This window comes from Triticum urartu, chromosome 6 (genome assembly GCF_003073215.2).
Source record: "Triticum urartu cultivar G1812 chromosome 6, Tu2.1, whole genome shotgun sequence".
In the NCBI taxonomy this organism is placed as follows: Eukaryota; Viridiplantae; Streptophyta; class Magnoliopsida; order Poales; family Poaceae; genus Triticum; species Triticum urartu.
The window spans coordinates 148,660,599-148,680,509 of NC_053027.1; positions in this window are offsets into that span (position 1 = coordinate 148,660,599).

Genomic DNA, 19,911 nt, shown 5'->3' on the forward strand with positions numbered 1-19,911 from the left:
CCTGGCGCTCCCGGTCGTCATGGCATGCGTCACGGGCACCTCATGAGGTACCCCGCCTTAATCTCTCCGCCTCCTCGTGAGCCAGCCTGACGAGGCTGTGCCTGAGGAAGCTCCGCATCGTCTGCCCCGCGAGGCTTGGCCCCTCGCGAGGGTCTTGGGTTTGTGTTGGTGAAGATGGGCCGCGTTGGGCCCCCCTTTGAGACACGCCGCAGGCCGCAAGCAGGCAAGTCTGGGGACCACTGTTCCCAGAACGCCGACAGTAGCCCCCGGGCGCAAGGCGCGCCCGGACTTGGCCGTGCAGGGAGGCGGAAGGGCAAGAGCGAAGCGCCGCGGGCCCTAACAGTCTGCGGCCTTGGGCGCCGCATGGCGGTTGATTGGACGTGGGCGTCTCCACTTCCCCATGGCGCCTCGGCAACTATACGGATTGGACAAGTCCCTGCATGCAAAGCGGGTCATAATTACCTGCGATCGTGGGGGCCGTTGGTTGGCCATCGCTAGTTATAAGTATGGACCGGCGCGCGCCCTTCTAGTTCATCCCTCCTTGCTTCTCCTTTTCTTCATGGCCCCGTCAAGGAGGTTCTCGGCCGCAGAGAAGGGGAAGGCTCACCAGTTTGAGCTTGCCTCTACCCCACCCAAGCGTGGCCGAGGGCGCCCTCGTAAACATCCTGTGGCCACCACGGTGGCTCCCCACGGCCGTGGAGGCGATCTTCAGCACAGCGACGGGCGAATTGCTGCGGCCGGGGGGCGCGCTCCGGCTGCGCGTCCCCCTAGGCTGCGCTTTCGCATTGCTGAAGTGCTGCCGGAGTTCGTCGTGTGGTCGGCGGGGCCGACCAGCACCCAGCTTCCACTTCCTCGCTTCCTCCTTGGCGAGCTCCCGGCCGGCGCCCCGGGCGGCCTCTGGCTCCAGGCCGACGGCTGCTGCAGCCGGGTCTCATGGGTCTCACTGGAGGTCTCCGCGGCCGGGAGCCTGTTCCTGGCCCGCGGTTGGCAGACGTTTTCCCGCGCGCGTGGCCTGAGCCGTCGATGCACCCTACACTTCAAGTTCGACGGCAATGCCACCCTCTACATGAGGGTGTTTGGGGAAGATGGTCGCCGCGCAGGGTGCTTCCCCGAGGGTGACGACCGCGGCTGGGAACCCAGCTCCGGCGATGATGGAGAGGGCAGCGCTCGCGCGGCCGGCGGCGCTCTGGATTCCTCATGCTTCTCCGGTTCTACTTTGGGCGGCGACTCTTCTAGCGGTGGCCGCGGTCAGCCTCCAAGCCGTCGTATCTTCTTGGGGGGTGGCAACTTGTCCGCCCGCCGTCGCGCCCCGGTGAAGCGCGAGAGGAAGTCCGCCTGAGCTCCGGAGGCAGCTCGGGCCTTCCCTGCGGGCCGGTGTGAGGCGAGCCGCATCGGATTTGTTCTTTCTTTTCCTTTTCCTGCGTAACAAAGACAATAGTGTGGAACCCCGCGGGGGCGTGTTTGGGTTATTGCTGTTAATCATCATTTTTCTTTCATTACCGTACCTTCCGGCTACGTGCCTGAGCGTGGATAGTTCCCGGCCCCGGCCGTGGGGGGGGGGCGACCGACCCAGGCCCTTTGTTTGTGTCGCGGTACCCGTGGGGCACGGACTGGAGGGGTGCTCCTGTAAGGGGCCCAGACCGCGAATTCTTTGAATGACTAAGATAGGAACACTCGCGAGGGCGCTCAGCTGCCCTCCTCGCGAGGCGTTGCATAAGAGAAGTCGAGGCTGGAGAGTGAAAAGTCGAAGAACCACAAGCCAAAGACGGCAACAACTTCAATAAAACTTCGAATGAGAAGGAACAAGCCAACCGCAGAAAGCAAATGAAAAGCCGCGTGGAGCTAAGTGCTGCCACTGGGCATGGGAGGGAGCCCCAGGGCCTGAGGCCGGCGCTCCTGAGACTCCGGGGCGTGTACAGCCCCAACTCATTATTACGTGAGAGTGTCACGGGCGGCGAGCTTCACAGGCGTTGGCCTTCTTCATAGGCTCCGGGCCTTTTCCAAAACGCGATAGCTTCACAGGCATTCGCCTTCTTCACAGGCTCTGGGCCTTTTCCAAAACGCGATAGCTTCACAGGCATTCGCCTTCTTCACAGGCTCTGGGCCTTTTCCAAAACACGATAGCTTCACAGGCATTCGCCTTCTTCATAGGCTCCGGGCCTTTTTAGGGGTAGAACCTCCGGAGGTGCTGGATGTTCCATGCATTCTAGACTGGCACCCCCTCCTGAGTCTCCAAGCGCGCGGAGCCGGGCCTGGAGACATGAACAACTTTGAACGGGCCCTCCCACATGGGAGAGAGCTTGTGCAGCCCCTCCATGGAGAGAACCTGCCTGAGCACGAGGTCTCCTACCTCGAGAGTTCTGGGGCGGATGTTGCGGCAGTGATATCGCCGCAGTGCTTGTTGGTACCTCGCCGCTCGTAGCGCGGCTTCTCGGCGACGTTCCTCCCCCAGCACGAGGTCCATCCCCCGCATGGTGTCCTGCTGTGCCTCGTCAAACGCCAAGACCCGCGCGGAGCGACGTCTGACCTTGTGAGGGAGGACTGCTTCGGCTCCGTAGACCAGGAAGAACGGGGTCTCTCCAGTCGGCTTGGTCGCGGTTGTGCGGATGGACCACAACATGGACTGAAGCTCGTCGCACCAACCTCTGCCGCAGGCCTCCAGCTTCTTCTTGAACGTCCTGGTCTTGAGGCCCCTTAGGACCTCCGTGTTGGCTCGCTCGGCCTGGCCGTTGCTTCGGGGGTGCGCCACCGAAGTGTAGCATATCTGCGTTCCAAGGTTAGCACAGTATGTTTTGAAGAGGTTACTGGTAAACTGCGAACCATTGTCCGTGATGATGCAATTCGGCACCCCGAACCGGCTCACGATGCCCTTGATTAACTTGACCACGGAACCCGCGGGAATGGTGCGGACAGCCTCTACTTCAGCCCACTTGGTGAACTTGTCCACGGCGACATAGAGGTACTGGTAGCCCCCAGGCGCCCGAGGAAACGGGCCCAAGATATCCAGCCCCCAGACTGCGAATGGCCACGAAAGGGGTATAGTCTGCAAGCCTCCTGCCGGCTGATGGATCTGCTTGGCGTGGAACTGGAAGGCCTCACAAGCTTTCACTAGTTTGAAGGGGGACAGCAGACCCTTGAGGTTCGAACACTGGGGTGCGCGCGGAGATTTCGCCTCCTGCCTACCTGCACTCCTCCGCCTTACTAGGATCTAAACTAAGGAAAGAACAACACAAGAGACACAGGGTTTATACTGGTTCGGGCCACCGTTGTGGTGTAATACCCTACTCCAGTGTGTGGTGTGGTGGATTGCCTCTTGGGCTGATGATGATGAACAATACAAGGAAGAACGGCCTCGCGAGGGTCTGCTCTTGGCTGGGACGATGAACTGCTGGGAGGAGCTCAGTCACCCCTCTCTCTCTCTCTCTACCTGATCTTCTCTATCTTCCCAACTCTCTGGCCAGCTCTTTTTCCCCGGCCTCCAGCCTCCTTTGGATCTGTGGGTGGCTGGTCCTATTTATAGAGGCCCTGGCCCTCTTCCCAAATATCGAGCGGGAAGGGAGCCAACAATGGCGGGCTAATTTGAAGGGGGCAAGCTAGTATGAACTATCCTGACAAAAGTGGTCTTCGCCTGCGCAAAGCTCTGGTGATGACGCTGTCTTGGGCTCCACGGTGACCTCCGTCTCGTAGTCTTCCTGGTCTTGGTCTCGTTGCACCGAAGTGGCAACCTTTGCCTGATGCCTCGGTACTCCGCGGCTGCGCTTGCCCCCTTTGCACCAAAGAGGAAGGGAGGACGCTGCGCGGGCTGGCACCTGCCTGGCGCCCCCGGTCGTCATGGCATGCGTCACGGGCACCTCGTGAGGTACCCCGCCTTGATCTCTCCGCCTCCTCGTGAGCCAGCCTGACGAGGCCGCGCCTGAGGAAGCTCCGCGTCATCCGCCCCGCGAGGCTTGGCCCCTCGCGAGGGTCTTGGGTTTGTGTTGGTGAAGATGGGCCGCACTGGGCCCCCTTTGAGCCGCGCCGCAGGCAGGCAAGTCTGGGGACCCCCGTTCCCAGAACACCGACAAAATTTGACCCCTAAAAATGAAGTTCTTCGACTGAAAACTTTGGATATCTGAAGACTTCCTGAAGACTTTGAAAGTGAAGAAATTGGTGTGATCCTAAAGACTTGGTATTCATTCGAGGAACATGAAGCATGAAGACTTTTGTTTTCGTAGTTTCAGTTTCTCTTTATTGAGTCATAGGAAACACTGTATTGTTAAAGGGGGTCGAGGAAATACTAAGGAAAAATTTCCAAGTGATGCTCAATTCAAATCATACATCTACCAATCCCTTCGAGTGAAGCCATTGGAAATCTCATACAGTTCAGTCAAATTTCTTCAATGACAGAGACGAAGTTCTTCTGGTCTCTGAGGAATTTGTTCTGACTGAGGAGTTAGGAATTCTCCAGTGCGGATTGCCTACATAGTGAGGAACATGATAGCCCTAAGGAATTTGATACTCAAAATTCCGACCGTTGATTTGCTATGCACCAGCTGTCCCAACTATCTACCCACCTAACAGTCATATCATTGAAGGGCATTTATGTCTTATCATGTCGGGCTGCTCCCTAGGCTATAAATAGCCACCCCCAACAACCACTAGCTGGTTGGCTGCTCCGAGAGAAACTAACACTTGTCATTTGAGAACATCCCATCCTCCAAGGACTTTGAGTGAAAATCATCAACTAAGAAAAACCCAAACCCAAACACCTACAAACCCAAAGTGATTGAGCATCACTGAAGAGATTGATCCTGCATGGATCCGATGCTTGTTACCTTTGAAGACTATGCATCTTCCAGACGGTTAGGCGTCATGGTCTAGAGCATCCAAGACGAAATTGTGGATCGCCGTGTGACCGAGTTTGTGAAAGTTTGGAAGTCACCTGAAGACTTACCACGAGTGATTGGGTGAGGTCTCTGTGACCTTAGCTCAAGGGGAATATGGTGAGGACTGAGTGTCCTATGCTGCATGTTCAGGACTGGGTGTCCGGGACTATGTGTCCTCAGGTTTAAATACCTAGCCACCCTAACCAGACGTACAACTGTCACAACAGTTGGAACTGGTCTACCAAATCATTGTCTTCACCGAGCTAACTGGTTCCATTTCCTCAACCCTTCCATTTCCTCATTTCTGTGTTGTGTGCTTGTTCATATCTGTTTGAAGACTTTGACTGAAGACTTTCTCTATTTCCTCAGCTCAAATTTCTCCAGTCCGATTGTCTTCATTCTGTTTATCGTGTGTTTATGCTTTCTGTACACTGTGCTTGTTTTCATTTCATCATGAAGACCATGCTTATGTTCTGTTATGTTTACATCTGAGTACTTATTCCGCTGCAAGTAGTTCTTCACTCGGGAATTTCCTCACCCTGGAATTCTTCAGTGAAGAATTCATAAAAATCGCCTATTCACCCCCTCTAGTCGATATAACGCACTTTCAGTTGGTATCAGAGCAAGGTACTCCCTTGTTCTCTGTGATTTTGGGTTTAAGCGCCTGGAGTTTTAGTTATGTTGACTGCAGGTATGACTACCCCTACTGGAAGAATAAGATGTGCATGCATATTGAGGCAATTGACAATGATCTCTGGTACGTTGTGGAAAATGGCGTTCCCTCTGTCACTCCTACCATCAACGTTGCTGATGTGAAGAGATTCAAGCAACTCGACTCTCAAGCGAAGAACATCATATGTGGCCATATGAGCGAAGGGAAGTATGGAAGAGTGAGTGCTTTGGAGACAGCAAAGCTTATCTGGGACACGCTGTCCAAGGTTAATGAGGGAGTCTCAACACAGCGTGACCCTCGAGTTGACCTTCTTTGCAATCTCTTCAACCGCTTCAAAAGACTCGACAATGAAAATGTTCAGCAAACCTTCAATCGCCTCATTGACATCTCAAATGAGCTTCAAGCACCTGGTGCCACTGATATCACTGACCATGAGGCGGTGAAGAAATTGCTGAGATTGCTTGATTCCTCATTTGATACCTTTGCATTGATGATACAAGAACGTGGAGACCATAAGTCACTTGATCCCGCTGATATCCTCGAGAGACTAAACACTCATGAGTTCTAGCTTGCTGAGAAGAGAGATCTCTATGGACCAAGTTATGGTAGATCACGGGCTCTGAAGGCCAAGGAAGTGTCTGAATCTGAGGGTGAAGATTCTGGCAGCAGCCTTGGTGACCCTGAAGAACTGAGTCAGGAGCTAGCAATGCTTGTGAGCAAGTTCCAAAAGTTCTCAAGACGTGGTCACTTTGGTAAATCCACAAGAAGTGGTGACTTGAGATCAGATTCTTCATCCCACGATTACAAGAAGAGACTTTGTCACAAATGCAAGAAACCCAGACACTACATTCAAGATTCTCCTTAGTGGGAAAAGGAATCAAAGAAGAAGTACAAGGAATACAGTTCTGATGATTCAAAGAAGAAGAAGAAATCTTCAAAGTCCTCGTCATCAAAATCTTCATGGTCCTCATCTCACAAGAAGAGCAGCTCCAAGAAGGATCGGGCATTCATTGGCAAGGAAGAGGCTGAATCTAAGGAAAATGAGGAAGAGGAGGAATCTGAGGAGTCAGACTATGGTGTGGCGAGCCTAGCCCTCACTACCACGTTCGTCAGCAAGTCCATCTTCAACTCTGAAGAAAAGGACCTCCCCAACACTACTAATGACGGTGATGAGAACTACGCTCCCACCTATTGCTTCATGGCAAAAGGCTCAAAGGTACTCAAATATCCTTCCTCTGAATCTAGTGAGGATGAATCTGATGAAAACCTCAAACGCTGGTCAGTGTCAAAACCGGCGGATCTCGGGTAGGGGTCCCGAACTGTGCGTCTATGGCGGATGGTAACAGGAGGCAGGGGACATGATGTTTTACCCAGGTTCGGGTCCTCTTGATGGAGGTAAAACCCTACGTCCTGCTTGATTAATATTGATGGTATGGGTAGTACAAGAGTAGATCTACCACGAGATCGGAGAGGCTAAACCCTAGAAGCTAACCTATGGTATGATTGTATGTTGTCCTACGGACTAAAACCCTTCGGGTTATATAGACATCAGAGGGAGCCAGGGTTACACCAGGTCGGTTACAAAGGAGGAGATATACATATCCGTATTGCCTAAGCTTGCCTTCCACGCCAAGTAGAGTCCCATCCGGACACGAGACGAAGTCTTCAATCTTGTATCTTCATAGTCCAACAGTCCGGCCAAAGGATATAATACGGCTGTCCGGAGACCCCCTAATCCAGGACTCCCTTAGTAGCCCATGAACCAGGCTTCAATGACGATGAGTCCGGCGCGTAGTGTTGTATTCGGCATTGCAAGGCGGGTTCTTCTCCAATCTTCAAGTGTTCGTAAGCAGTGCCCGGCTCCATAAATGTTGAACCTCTTGGCTCCATAAATGAATACGAGGCGCCAGGGCATTTTTACATTCGCCCCCCTAGCTAGATAAATAAATTGTCTATTAAAGGGATGGGGATTCTTAGATCCGGTCCATACCATCGTCCCCCCCAGCGAGAATCCATCAGAGCGCATTTCAGAAAGATCCATTCCAGCATGGCCGACCTTCGCAACTCCTCCTCCCGCCCCCGTAGCCCTAAGCCCGGTGATTGGGAGAGGTCTTCAGTCCCGCACAGTTGATTAGTCGAACTGCAGACTAAGGGATTTCTCCCTCCGGCGTATATGGTGCCCGTTCGATCCGGGCTTGCCACCTACAATGGCGGGGAGCAAGCGGAGATCTTTCCCTGTCCCTCCATGGGGGAACGGGTCTGCCTTGTTCCTTATCTACTAAGGGGACTCGGATTTCCGCGGGCTCCTGGAGTTCTATGGCCTCCAATTACACAATCTCACCCCTGCCTCCATTCTACACATCGCCGGCTATGTTGCTCTCTGTGAGTTGTTCCTAGGCTGGGAGGCTCACTTCGAGCTGTGGAAAAGGCTATTCTGCCTCATCCCTCGCATACAGGGGAGATCACTTTATCAAGTGGGCAGAGCCAAAATATGGCGCATCGCCGATACTAGATACCCGTCCGGTACCCCGAAGAAGTCGTCTGAAGACTGTCCTTCAGAATGGTTTTATATGGAGGACGTTCCCCTTCCGGACCCTGTTCGGCGGGGTCTTCCTGAGTTCGACAATGCTCCGCTGAAGAAGCGCCAAAGTTGGCGCCCACGGAGCCCCCATGCGGAAGACAACAGAGAAGTCCTCTATCTGATGAACCGGATCAACGCAATGGCTCAATCAGGATTGACAATGATGGAAGTTATGTCGATTTGCAAAATGCGGGGAGTGCAACCACTTCAATATCGAGGTCACCCCTTGTGGTGTTATAACGGGGCGAATGACGCCACCCGCTGCGGGCGTAAGGGTCCGGAAAATGCTGCCGCTTTAGCAAAGACTCTATCCGAATTGTTCAAGGGTGAAGAAGAGGAGTTCACCCGCATCAAGCCACGGGACGGATTCTCCATGTACAATCCTCCAAGCTGGGTAAGTTATATCTCCCTGCTCCCATTTTCCCGCACCTTTTGTGGTAAGTATTCACCTTGCCACTTTGTGGCAGGAACTGCGAAAAGCCATAAAGGAGGTCAGCAGCCCTTCTCCACAACCAGAGGACCCTGACCGGGCCCTCGACTCCGTACTTGAAGAAGATTCGGTTATATTTGTGGAGCTGATAGACCGGCAGTTCTATCAGTTAAGCTGCGACGATGCCATGGTGGCCATTACAGCCAACTATCCCGGACTGCTCCCTGCATTGCATGTAAGGAAAACCAAAATCCCAACTCCAAAACTAGGATCCCCTTTTAGGCACTTCACCAACCATACACACATGGCATCTTTACAGGGAAGGCATTTGGGACGCCCTGCCGAACCCGCAGCAACGCGCCAACAGGAGGCACCGAGGCCGGGTAGGCCAAAAAGGAAGGCGGTCAGGACGGAGACGCCGGCACAACGGTATAACAAACCCCTCTCAGTGGTTGTCGTATTTCTCGAAATGTAATGATTCCCGTGTTTCTTTAACAGAAAAAAACGCTCGCCGGAATATGTCCGACGATGTTGCCGATCACGCTTCCACCAGTCGGGCGCCAGGACCGGACATGGAGGCAGAAGCCGATAAGGGACAGGCGCCGGATAATCCCCCTACAAAGGATGTGGATACATTATCCGCTACAAACTTTAGAAGTGGAAAGCGCCATGAATCGTAGGCGCCGCCGGGCCATACTTCGTGACGCTTGTTTCTCACCAGAGGCGTTTGATGCCTTCAATTCTAGAGAGGTGTACCTCCGTGCCGCTCAAGATGGTTTATCCAGAGCCACGGATCAGTGTGTAAAGGATGTACGTGTGAGTGAATCTGACGATTTATATGTATCATTAGCCCCTGAGACTTGAAACAGTTAGCAGAACTGATTTAAGGATCATCTTCATTGTGCAGGTTCTTATAGAGAAGAATACTAGGCTGTCCTAGGAGCTGGAGGAATGCAAGACCCAACTGCGGGCCGCTGTTGCCGCATTGTAGGAACAGAAAAAGCCTCCCACTGGTAACATTTGAAAGAATGATGGTTACCATATAGTGTGCGGCGTGGCTGCAGATCTAACAATAGATTTTGCAGATGAATCCGGAGAAAATCCGGGCGACCAGCATGTTATGCGGCAGCTAGAGGCTGGCAAACGCGTGCTGACTGAGGTTAGGCGGGAGAAAAACAATCTTCAAGACGCCAATATAAAGCTGAACATGTAACTAAAAGACGTTCGGGGCCAGCTTGCTGACTCCGAGAAGGAGAATAAGAGGCTTCGGCGTGGCATTTTCAGTAAGTGCTTGAACGAATCCTTTTAAAGGTATTCGGCGAAGAAGCCGACTAACAGTGTTATGTCTGTAGGTATGCTGACGGGTCATCCCGCGGAGGAAATGCCCGGGTCTGCGGGTGATCTTCTGTCCGAGCTGTCACATCTGCACGAACAAGTTCGGCAGGTGATGCAGGGTGTTGCCCAGGCCTTGTGGCCGTCCGTCTCCATGCCAGAGGGCGTTTGCAGAGCTTGCGGAGAAGCTCAAAGGAGCATGGCGGCGCTTCCGATTATGGAAGATATCAGCCTGCCGACAGGGTGCCATAGAAGCCTGGGCCATGGTGAAGACGCGGTATACCAAAGCAGACCCAAATCACATGGCCGAGGCCGGACCTGTGGGGCCCGACGGAAAAGAGATCCCCGTTAGCTTAGTTTATGGGCAAGTAGAATTAGCCGCAAAGTATTCCCAACAGGATTGTAAGCTAGACCGCCTGTTGGATGGTATAGAAGAAGAATTTAGTCAGTGTGCATGACTATGTAATTAAAGTGACATGTATAATGCCTTCTAGCCGGATTGTAGATCATTTGTCGTTGCGGACCTTTTCGCTTCAGCCTCCGGGCCCAATAGTCCGGAGTGTATCCGAATACCCGCTCAGTTATATAAGACTGGGGTATGTGTGGAGACCAGGCATAGGGGTCATTAGTGCTTTATCAGACAAGTTCCCAACTAGTTATGTTATATTACATGGGTAGTAAGAAACATCTTCCAGGGAGAATAGTTCCGTTAAGGGTTCCTTTCCCTGGGTAAGCATGCCCTAAAGTGCATGTCCGGAATGCGATAGGAAATGCAGGAAAAACATCTGGGGACAGATATGAAAAATAAAAATCATCTTTTGTTCACCGACCGAATATTCCCTTAAGAACGCTAGCTTTCGGCTTCACCCAGTCTGAGGTACACATCCGGCTGACCCGGCAGTAACAATCGCAGAGGTGATCCCCTTATACCCTAGCCGAATTAACGGGAACGTAGGGCATAAATACAAGAGCCAGGCAACCCAGCTTGGCCAAAACTGAAGTCATATTGATGCATATAATGGTGAAAAAAGGTACATGCGGAAGTGTAACACATGTGTTGGGCATGAAGCCCGGATAAATAATTTAAGCTTCTGTGAAAGAAGCCCCCAGGTATGAAGAGTGTGGCTAGCGCATCTGTAATGTGCAAGCGAGGCACAAGGTGACCCTTGAAGGCCTAGAGGAATAAGAAAAGAAAGAAAGAAAGGAAAACAAGACAGATAATGTATATGCGAAAAATGAACAAAGGGAGGGGACTAACATAGAGTCCGGTGCTAGGCGTAGAATCTTCGGAGCCTGGCCGCGTTCCATGGGTTTGGCTCGAGTCGACTAGTCGATGCATCCCACAGTCGGTACGCTCCACCGGTCATAACTTGGTCAATAATGAAGGGACCTTCCCATTTGGGCTCGAGCTTCTTCTTTTTCTTATCCGGCAGGCGTAGAACTAGTTCACCAATGTTATAAGTGTTGGCCCGTTGTAACGCCCGGATAATCTTGCTACAGTAATCCCACGCCAATCATGCCACGTCATCCTGATTACTGTTGCTAAACGCCCGTTAGTTCAAACCGCGTCAAATTCAAATTTAAAATTAATGTCGGCAATAAAAGTTTTCAAAAATTGAAACAAAAATGTTCGGTGGTTGCCATATATTACAAAGGTAATTATGGTGAAACAAACACATTTTTATAAAATGGCTAAATGATTTAAACAGAAAAGAAAGAAATAATAAAAGAAAACAGAAAACAAACAAACAAAAAATGGAAGGAGAGAAAGGCCCCACTGGGCTTCGGCCCAGTAGGCCTGCCCTTCCGGCCGCAGGCCCAACCGGCCTCCCCCCCCACTTCTCCATATCCCCCCCACGAACCCGAACCCGAACCTAACCATTCCCCCACTCGCTCCCCCCACTCCCATCGCCTGGATCTGGATCGGGGAATCCCGATCCCCTCGCCCCTCTCCCTCGCACGCCCGTCGCCGCCTGGACGCGCCGGCGACCGGAGCTCCCTCGCCGGCCTGCTTCCCCTTCCCCACCGGCCTGCACCCGCTCCGCCGTATCGTCCCCGACTGCCTCCTCGTCCCCCATTGTCGCGTGCCCTACTCCCCCCTTGTGAGCGCCTCCCTCCTCTCCCTTTCTCCTCGCCGCGGTCACCGACGGCCCGTCGCGCCTATCACCGCGTGCGCCCGTGCCTCCCCGCGCACCCGCGGCCGCAGCCCCCTAATCCCGCAGCCCTCCCCGCTCCGGCCGTCCTCGCCGACCACGCTCGCGACCCCTGCTTGGCGGCCAGCGCGAGCCCGCCGCCGGCCCAGCGCACGCGGCCACCCCTGCCGACTGCACTCTGGGCATGCACCCGCGGCCCTCCTAGCCTCGCTCCCGCGCCGTGGCCACCCCCCTTGCTGCGCCTCTGCTTCTGCCGCCCCGCCACGGCCTCGTCCCCTCGCCACTTACCCACTCACCCCTGCCGGCGCCTGCTTCTTGCGCCGGCTGCCTTTTCCTTGCCGCGTCGCCCGCTCGCCGGTGCACCGGCGCCCGCGCCCGCCAGCCGCCCCGTCGGGTGCGCCCCTGCGAGGGCCATCGCCCGTTCGGGATGCACCCGATACCCGCACGCCCGCAAAGGCCCCTAGGGCCTATGACGAACGGGGCCCATGCCTAGAACAAAATTGTAAAAATAAATAATAATAATAATAATAATTAACTAATTAATTAATTACTTTATTAGTTAAAGAATTAATTAACTTAATTAATTGTGTTTAACTAACCTAATCAATTAACTAAACTAATTAAACTTGTTTAGTTAGTCATAGACAATGACAGTAGGACCCACATGTCAGTTTGACTAGGTCAACTGACTAGTTGACCGCTGACACAATAATGAAGTCATGCTGACATCACAAGTCACTATTTTGGATAATTCGGATTTAAAAAATTAAATTAATTCTAGAAAATAGATAAATCTTTAAAAATTAATATAAAATAAACCGTAACTCGGATTAAATTATTTTCAACATGAAAGTTGCTCAGAATGACGAGACGAATCCGGATACGCAGCCCGTTCATTCGCCACGCATCCCTAGCATAGCGAACACGCAACTTTTCCCCTCCGACTCCTTTGCCCGAAAACGCGAAACATCGGGGATAATTTCCTGGATGTTCCTCCCCTTCACCGGTACCACCTCGTACCGCGTTAGGGCACACCTAGCATCACGCTTTGTCATGTCATGCATCGTCATGCTTTTGTTTGCATTATATTTATTGTTTCTTCCCCCTCTTCTCTCGCTAGACATCAAGACCGACGCCGCTGCTACCCAGTACGACTACGGTGTTGACGACCCCTCTCTCTAGCTAGAGCAACCAGGCAAGCCCCCCCCCTTTGATCACCAGATATCGCCTACTCTTCTCTCTACTGCTTGCATTAGAGTAGTGTAGCATGTTACTGCTTTCCGTTAATCCTATTCTGATGCATAGCCTGTCCTTGCTACTATTGTTGTTACCTTTACCTGCAATCCTAATGCTTAGTATAGGATGCTAGTTTATCATCAGTGGCCATATATTCTTGTCCATCTGCCATGCTATATTATCGGGCCGTGATCACTCGGGAGGTGATCACGGGTATATACTATATACTTTATACATGATACATGTGGTGACTAAAGACGGGTCGGCTTGTGGAGCACCCGCGAGTGATTCATGGATTGGGGGCTGAAAGGACCTTTGTCCCAACGGCCCTCTCTGTGGATTTTTGTGGCGAAGTGACAGGGCAGGTTGTGACCACCTAGGAGAGAGGTGGGCCTGGCCCTGGTCGGTGTTCGCGGATACTTAACACGTTTAACGAGATCTTGGTATTTGATCTGAGTCTGGCTACTGGCCTATACGCACTAACCAGCTACGCGGGGACAGTTATGGGCACTCGACGTCGTGGTATCAGCTGAAGCCTTCGTGACGTCAGTGACTGAGTGGCGCGCGCTGGATTGGACCGTAAGCCTGCTCTTGTATTAAGGGGGCTAGTTCTGCTTCCGGCCGCGTACGCAAAGTGCAGGTGTGCAATGGGCGATGGGCCCAGACCCCTGCGCCATAGGATTTAGACCGGTGTGCTAACCTATCTATTGTGCCTAGGTAGGGCTGCGACGTGTTGATCTTCCAAGGCCGGGCATGACCCAGAAAAGTGTGTCCGGCCAAATGGGATCGAGCGTGTTGGGATATGTGGTGCACCCCTGCAGGGAAGTTAATCTATTTGAATAGCCGTGATCTTCGGTAACAGGACGACTTGGAGTTGTACCTTGACCTTATGACAACTAGAACCGGATACTTAATAAAACACACCCTTCCAAGTGCCAGATACAACCGGTGATCGCTCTCTCACAGGGCGATAAGGGGAGGATCATCTGTTAGGATTATGCTATGTGATGATACTCGGAGGACTTCAGTCTACTCTCTTCTACATGCTGCAAGACGGAGGCTGCCAGAAGCGTAGTCTTTGAAAGGACTAGCTATCCCCCCCTTATCCCGGCTTTCTGCAGTCCAGTCCACATATAATAGCCTTATTCCAGTTGATACCAATGCATACATATGTAGTGTAGCTCCTTGCTTGCGAGTACTTTGGATGAGTACTCACGGTTGCTTTCTCCCTCTTTTCCCCCTATCCCTTCTATCTGGTTGTCGCAACAAGATGTTGGAGCCCAGGAGCCAGACGCCACCATCGACGACGACTACTACTACTCAGAAGGAGCCTACTACTACGTGCAGCCCGCTGACGGCGGCCAGGAGTAGTTTAGGAGGATCCCAGGCAGGAGGCCTGCGCCTCTTTCGATCTGTATCCCAGTTTGTGCTAGCCTTCTTAAGGCAAACTTGTTTATCTTATGTCTGTACTCAGATATTGTTGCTTCCGCTGGCTCGTCTATGATCGAGCTCTTGTATTCGAGCCTTCGAGGCCCCTGGCTTGTAATATGATGCTTGTATGACTTATTTTATTTGTAGAGTTGTGTTGTGATATCTTCCCGTGAGTCCCTGATCTTGATCGTACACGTTTGCATGTATGATTAGTGTACGGTCAAATCGGGGGCGTCACAAGTTGGTATCAGAGTCGACTGCCTGTAGGAATCCCCCTTCCACACTCCTTGGCCGAAGTTGAGTCTAGACATTACAAAAACTTTTACTAACATGGCTGTGTGCCTTACGGGCCCACATCGCCATCTGGGTGGTATTAGGCTCTTTTACTCCTCGATCCTTACTCTGGGACACTGAACTCTCTCCTACTCGGGTTAAACGATTTTACTAACTCTAACACTAGGATCCCATGACCACGTTCACCCCAAAGTTGGATGAGCCCTAGTTATTCTTTAGAGTAGTATTTGAACATTATCCACATTGTCATTTGACTCCTGTGAAAACATATTTGTTTTTCAGATGGAACCCACGAGGCAGGTCGTGCGCCACACGACGGCCATTGGTGCCTCAGGATCACCTGCTGTGTTGGTTGATATGATGACCTATCTGGGTTATCGCTGGCACCCTGAGTACACCGTCTATGAGGAGTATCAGGAATTCAACCAGGAGCAGTATCGTGCCATCGTCCACCTCTACTCTCGGGAGTATGACTCCACTACCGTGCTGCACACTGCTCATGGTGTTGGAGTGACTATCGATATGGCGGTCCACGATGCTGCTTATGCTGCTCTGACACGTCTTCGTGGAGAGTATCAGGAGTTGGATACCTCCCCCTTCAGGCACATTGCTATCGCATCCGATGTTGGTGTGGAGGGATACTACACTGCTGCCTACTCCACTGTCACCCGAGAGCCCTTCTACCATCAGAACCTGGTTCTGCATGCTGATGGGCTGGATAGAGCTAACCGAGCTCTTCGCCACGAGCTGTACACCACCCGTCAGCACCTGTATCGAGCTCTGACGCTGTTGCACCCCTTTGTCCGCTCTGGTGATCTGTCGCAGTCTGCGATCTACCCTGCCCGGACCGTGATGCCCCAGGGCGTCAGCTGGCCAGATGTGGGAGGCTACTCTCGTGCATTGGGTCCTCTCCTGCCACCTGCGCATCGGGTTCCGTGCCAGAGTATCCGCGGACCCCAGGCTACTCGCGTGGAGGTCTCCCCTTTGCGTCACTACCAGCTGTCGGGCTACACCTACCTCCGCAGTACCGCATGGGACTGATGTAGACTTGCTTGTTAGTGTTAGATGCATTCGCCGCGAGCCTGTGTGCCGCCTATGATGTCTTAGCTTGTGTACTGAACTCTGCGTAACGAACTCTATGCATGATCTCTTTTGTAAGATATGCCGACTACTATGTAGTATCTATCATGATGCTTTCGTCGTGCATGTTTCATCATGAATGATTCTTGTCTTTGCAAATTTCTCAATGTTGAACTACCCCTGTTATATATTAGCAGGATGGTTGGACCAGGTGGTCGTGGTCGTGGTGGCAACGCCCCACCACCGCCTGAGTACATGGCTGGGATGATGCAATAGTTTGAGCTGAATCGTCAGTTCATGGAGAATATTATGGCTCAGTTTCCTCGCCCCAATATGAACCAGCAGCCAACCCAAGTGACTCTGCAGGATTTCATGCGCCTCAACCCAACCGTGTACCGCAGCTCAACTCAGCCTCTGGATGCTGACGACTGGCTCCGTGACATCACCTATGAGATGGAGTCTGCTGATGTAGCCCCTGCCAGCTATGTCACCTTTGCTTCCTTCTTCCTGAAAGGACCCGCAGCTCAATGGTGGGACAGCCACAGGCGTACTCTACTAGCTGGAACAATCATCACCTGGCCAGACTTCCAAGCTGCCTTCCGTGCTCGCTTCATTCCTCAGGGAGTCATGGACCGGAAGAAGCATGAGTTCCGCAACCTCACCCAAGGCAACAAAACTGTGGAAGCTTACCAGCGGGAGTTTCTGGACTTGTCCCGCTATGCTGAAGAGGACATTGCAACTGATGCACACAGACAGGAGAAGTTCCGTGATGGCCTTCAAGCTGACATCAAGCTCGCACTTCTAGTGCATGACTTTGCTGATTTCGCCACTCTGGTGAACAAAGCCATCAATGTCGAAACTGGTCTGCAGGAATACCAGAGCTCTCACAGGTGCAACCGTGACACGGGCTCATCTTCGGGCCCGTCTTCACAGAAGCGCAAGATATGGATTCCCAACAGCATGTACTAGCCGAATGCACCTGCCCCAAGGCAGACCTATGCTGCACCTCGTTTGCCTGCTCCTCCAACTAGGCAGCCAAGACTTCCAGCTCCACCACCACAGGCTCCTGTTCCCACTCCCAATAATGGTCTCTGCTACAAGTGTGGTCAGCCGGGTCACCGTGCTAGGGATTGCAATCAGAACCACAATGAACTGGCCCTCCCCACAGCTGTCCGTGGAAGCAACCAGCCTCACAACAACAATGCCAAGTCTTATGGTCGTGTTCATGCCAACCACGTTGATCTCAATGAAGTTCTAGACCAGCCTGCTACCGTGATGGGTACACTCCTCGTAAACTCAGTACCGGCATCTGTTTTATTCGATTCAGGAGCATCGCATTCATTCATGTCAGAAGATTTTGCATACAAGCATGACATTAAATGTGAGGAGATGAACACTTCGGTATTGGTAAAAACCCCCGTGGGACAATGTCAAACCTCACTGGTTGGCATCGATGTCCCCATGGAAATCGAAGGGCTGGAATCCTATGCCTCTCCCATTATCCTGAAGTCGTCTAACATCGACCTCATTATGGGAATGGATTGGTTGAAAGCGCATACTGCTTCTATAGTTTGCGCCACTAAGGTCGTCCATCTGCTACACCCTTCTGACGAAATAATAGCTTACCAAGCTCATCTAGTTCAGAACTCCGAGGCACGACTTTATGCCTTGAATGCGTTGAACGCTGCACCACTCGAGGGCATTGAAAACATTCCCGTCGTTCGTGAATTACAAGACGTCTTCCCAGAAGAACTTCCAGGGATTCCCCCTGCTAGAGCTGTCGAATTCATCATCGACTTGAAACCTGGCACCACCCCTATAGCTAAACGACCCTATAAGATGCCGCCGCATGAACTCATTGAGCTTAAGGAGGAAATCGACAAATCTCTTGTCAAAGGTTTCATTCGACCAAGTTTCTCTCCTTGGGGGGCACCTTCTCTCTTTGTTAAGAAAAAGGATGAGACAAACCTATTAGTCCAAGACTACCGTCCTATAAACCAAGCTACCATTCAGAATAAATATCCTCTTCCTCGGATCAATGATCTTTATGATCAACTGGCTGGCTCATCAGTGTTCTCCAAACATGATTTGAGGTTAGGTTACCACCAGATCCGTGTTCATGAAGAGGATATCCCAAAAACCGCCTTCGTGACTCGGTATGGATCATACGAGTACACCGTCATGTCATTCGGCTAAACGAATGCTCCCGCCACCTTCTCTCATCTGATGAATTATATATTCATGGATTACCTCGACAAGTTCGTCGTGGTTTATCTAGACGATATCCTTGTATTTTCCAAGAACGAGGAAGAACATGCTGGACATCTTCGTCTGGTGCTAGAAAAGCTTCGAGAGCACCAACTGTATGCTAAGTATTCCAATTGTGAATTCGGGCTCCCGAAGTAACCTATCTTGGGCATGTCATCTCCAAGGATGGTATTGCCGTCAACCCTGAACGAGTTCAGGCTATTCTTCATTGGACTCCTCCGAAGAATGTCAAGCAAGTCCGAAGTTTTCTCTGTCTCGCCAGCTATTGCCGTCGATTTGTTGAGAACTTCTCCAAGATTGCCAGGCCTCTAACTAATCTGTTGCATAAGGGTGTCAAGTTCGAATGGATAGACAAGTGTCAGGAAAGTTTTCAGGCGCTCAAAGACAAGTTGACCTCTTCCCCCGTGCTTGCTCCACCTGATACTAAGATGGACTTCGTCATTTACTGCGACGCTTCCCGTCAAGGATTAGGCTGTGTCCTAATGCAAGAGCGCAGAGTGATTGCTTATGCCTCTCGTCAACTGCGCCCTCACGAAGAAAACTACCCAGTTCACGACCTCGAGCTTGCTGCTGTCATTCATGCACTAAAGCAGTGGCGACATTACCTTCTCGGTAATCGTTGCGAGATCTTCACTGACCACCAAAGTCTGAAGTATCTATTTACTCAGCCAGATCTGAACCTCCGCCAGCAGAGATGGATGGAGACTGTTGCAGACTTTGACGTGGGTATATCTTATACCCCCGGCAAGGCTAATGTAATGGCTGATGCCTTGAGCCGCAAGTCTTACTGCAACCACCTCCTGGTTCACCAAGTTCAGCCCTTGCTTGTCGAAGAATTTAGAAAGCTGAACCTCCATATTGTTCCTCCTGGAGCACTCGCTCCCCCTCCCCCGCAGTTCCGCAAGATGAATCTTCTTGTTGTTACTAAGGGTTCTCTAAATACCCTGGCTGTCGTACCAGATCTCGTAGCTGGTATAAAGACTATTCAAGGTTATGACTCTGAAGTCCACAAGATTAAACGCCATCTAGCAGAAGGAAAGCCCTCATTCTTCACTATCGCCGGTGATGGCGCCTTGTATTTCAAAGGCTGCCTAGTGGTACCATGTTCGAAGAAAAACCTGGATAAGACTAAAAGGGTTATGCAAGAAGCCCATGATACGTCTCTGTCCATCCATCCTGGTAGTACAAAGATGTACCAGGATATTCGTCAAAGATTCTGGTGGTCTAATATGAAGCAGGACATTGCTCGTTATGTTGCTGAGTGTGACATTTGTCACCGACTCAAAGCAGATCATCAAAGGCCTGCTGGAACTCTGCAACCTATCTCTATTCCTGAATGGAAATGGGACCATGTTGAAATGGACTTCGTCACTGGATTTCCCAAATCGCAGAAAGGTAATGATGCTATTCTTGTCGTCATTGACCGGCTTTCCAAAGTTGCCCATTTTCTGGCGGTCAATGAGACAATCACTGCTAGTCAGCTTGCTACTCTCTACATGGCCAGAATTGTTTCACTTCACGGTATTCCACTAGTTATCAGTTCAGACGGTGGCAGCTTATTCACTTCA